This window comes from Silurus aristotelis (assembly GCF_946808225.1).
Source record: "Silurus aristotelis genome assembly, chromosome: 6".
In the NCBI taxonomy this organism is placed as follows: Eukaryota; Metazoa; Chordata; class Actinopteri; order Siluriformes; family Siluridae; genus Silurus; species Silurus aristotelis.
Window position 1 is genome coordinate 15,150,262 of NC_139579.1, and position 3,569 is coordinate 15,153,830.

A 3,569-nucleotide genomic window follows, 5' to 3' on the forward strand; every position below is an offset into this window, starting at 1 on the left:
CTTACTTTACTGAAGTACTAAAGCACAAAAACATTGTACACGTTCTGTGCGATAAATATTAAACTGTCCCTTATCATTAGCCCGTTCCTTCCTAACCATCAGTTGCTTATGAGACACCCATGAAACTCAAAGATCCATCAGTTCAGTTTGTTCTCATTTATTTTCCTTATTCTCAGATCCAAGCCGTTAATCTAACAGCCTTTTTATTTTATACACAGCCCTTTCATGGCCATTCATGGTGCAATACACGCACTCTAACCAGATGTGCTCATAAGCAGAAGTAATCAGCAGTGATATCTAAGAAAACATGTGTAATAGGTAAAGTTTGCAGGCTACTTATATAACAATAATAAAATTTTGTGGGTTTTTTATTTTCAAGAAAATTGTATTTTTAGACTAGACATAGCCGGGTTAGAACGCAGCAATCATAAACATATTACTTATATATAGATTCACGTATTGAGTGTCAACAATAGAAGCTTTTAAAACAGATTACACAGCCTACTCGTGCGGCTTATTGCTCAGTTTCATGAACGTTGCTGCCACACAAAAGCTCTGAGCTCCTGAGCTATTTAAAAATGTTACTGCTTAAAGGAATCTTATTCTGAATTTCAAATAGTCAATCGAAATGAAATCGAAAGCAATTACTTGTATCCACATAAACAAAAACCTTTTTGAATGTACTTTTCTTCATAATGGGGCACTAAGTCAGGTTCTGTGGTGTAGTATTAACATAAATTTCAGCTGTGATGCCAGGAAAGTTTAACAACATCCACACATTTTATTACCACATGGAATTTCGAAGCATTATTTACATGTATGAATGTATATTTATGTCAGTAACTACATTTTTCTTCAATACTGGGATCTAACACATGACTGAATGAACTGCACACAACTGGTCACCAAACGTTTTTTTCTTTAACACAATTATTTGCAGCAGAAGGTTTCATCTGTTTTTGTCTTTAACAGAACGTGGCTAGTTTTCATCTGCCTTGTGCTGGGCAGTATGTCTGTCACTCACTGGCTGATTTAATAATTCAGCCCTTTCTGTCCAAATGATGGAAATTAACATTATGGAAGGTTTTTTTTTTTTTTTTTTTTTTTTTGTGCAATATATGAACAAATAAATCAAATACAAACACAGAAAACAATCCCTATTCCAACGAATAAATGTAGGAAAGGTCCCTTTATTACAATAGATTCACAATGTTTCAGTTGTTTTATTCTCTCCATGTGGGTCAATTTAGCACACTGCACATATGTGCAAATGTATATATACAAACAAATAAGTACGAAGAAATCTAATCAAAATTTTAATTACTAAAGCACTAAAGAACAAACACTGTACAGCACACAGTCTTTAAAGAAAAGGACAGCAAATCTATACAAACTGCACACTGACTACTCTAAAATATATCAAACTTTTATTTCTATAGTATTTGTGGAATTGAGGTGGAGGTTTCAGAGTGATAGCAGATTACCACTCATTCCCTTATCGCTGTAAAAAGGTATCTTGATAATTATTTCAATGATCTTATAATAGTGGGAATAGTGGGATTACATTTATTTCACTTCAAATGGGTGATGGACAGTATGCAATAGTATTATATAAATTTCAGTCAAGTATTAAAAGTTTGTCATCTATTTTTTTACAGGTTTTAAGAGCTGATTTCCATTTGAGGAGAGTAATGCTCTTAGTTGCAAGCCACATGTAAAACGAAAGGCAGGGCCTCTTAAATAACGGTCATTCGTGTATAATTGAAATCAGACCTAATAAGAGATAAAAAGCTCTGGTGTTTTTGGTACACTGCCAGTATGAGGTGCTGGTGAATGCTCGGTGAGTAATGCAGATCAATTTGAACAGCTGAAGGGATGTGTTGGTCATCTTTTAGAAGCTTTTCATGGCGCCGGTATGGCTTGTCTACCAATTATTTGTAGCTGACTCAGACTCTCTACCGCTCATCATCTTTTATATTTTCTGTCTTATTACTTGGAGGAGTATTTATTCAACCCAGCTCAGATTGAAGTGTTGGGTGACATAGTGGCACAGCCACCTCCTCTGTGGAGTTTTGCATGTTCTCCTTGTGTCCACATGGGTTTCTCTGGGCTCAATATATATATATATATATATATATATATATATATATATATATATGCAATCCAGCGTTAATGGTTTGGGAAACATGCATGATTTCTATCCATGTACAGGACATGCAGGACACTTCAGCATACAAGCAGTTGGAGGTGCTGTTGAGGTGCCCTGTGAGTTTCACAGACAAACAGCTGAGGCAATCAGAGTCAGAAGAATGAGCCCTGTTTTAATGGAACTAAATTGATGTCACCAGGTTTTAATGTTATTATCTATAGCAGTAATTCAGTGGAACTTGGATTACATTATGAAGGACGTGTGACTCTGAAGACATTTTGAGCCACAGACAATTCCCACATTGTAGGTTATTTTGTCAAAGTAAAATAAAAGCATTGAGGTAAACTATACATGTTCTTAAAAGTCTACACATGTAAAACTCTGACAACATGCAGGTGGATTACAGCACAGAAACCTCTTTACAAGTCAGTAATGATAATAATAATAATTAAAAACAATAATATTAACCTTTAATTGAAACCTCTCCAAATGTTTCCTTCCTGTGGGTAAAAAGAAAAACTTGTTCAGTGTGCCCGAGCCAAAAATACAAATTCAATAAAGTAGACCGCGAGGGGTCGAGTTGTCCGGTCATGCAACAGAAAAAGAAGAGTTTGTGGTTTAGAGAGTGTAGCTGTTATTTCCTAGTGACTGACTATTAGACAACACATCAGAAATTGTATATTGTGGTTTTTTTTTGTTTGTTTTTTTTTAATCATCATCCATAGATGTGTCCTAATAAAAAGCACTTTCTTTTGTAACAAGTTTTACACCTCCTTTATTCTGTAGCTTTTGTTTTGTTAGTCAATTTTATTTCAGAAAAGAAGTGTTCATCTGACCAAAAAAAAAAAAAAACCCTGTTGGCCTTATGAAGTATGAAAAAAAAAAAGGGCCATGTTTACCACTGTGTACACTTTTCTTTTAACAACAGTCTGTATACATCTGGAAACTGATGACTCCAGTTGCTGGAGTTTTTGGGGAGGAATTGTGCAACTAATGAGGTTATGTATAAAAAAAAAAAAATCAATTCTGGATGTCTGTGATGTTTGGGCCCTCTGGTGACACTGCATTAAAAACAGGTATGATTCTGTAATGGGATTCACTGCATGGGTTTTGAAACACCTCCAGAAATTGCTGTCTGTGAACACAGTTTGACAGGTCATACACAATTGCAGGTTACAATTCTATCCTCATGTGAATATGATCCAGAAATGCTGCTGTCTTTCCTGGGCCAAAGCTCAATGAAAAAGGTCTGAGCTGTGAAAAACAGTTCTGTGGTCAGACAAATCAAAATTTGAAATGCTTTTTAAAAAGCATGGACACCACATCTTCTGGACTAAAGAGGTGAGGGACCATCCGGCTTATCAACAGCTTTCAGTTCAAAAGCCTGCATCTTTGATGGTGTGGTGAAGTGCATTAGTGT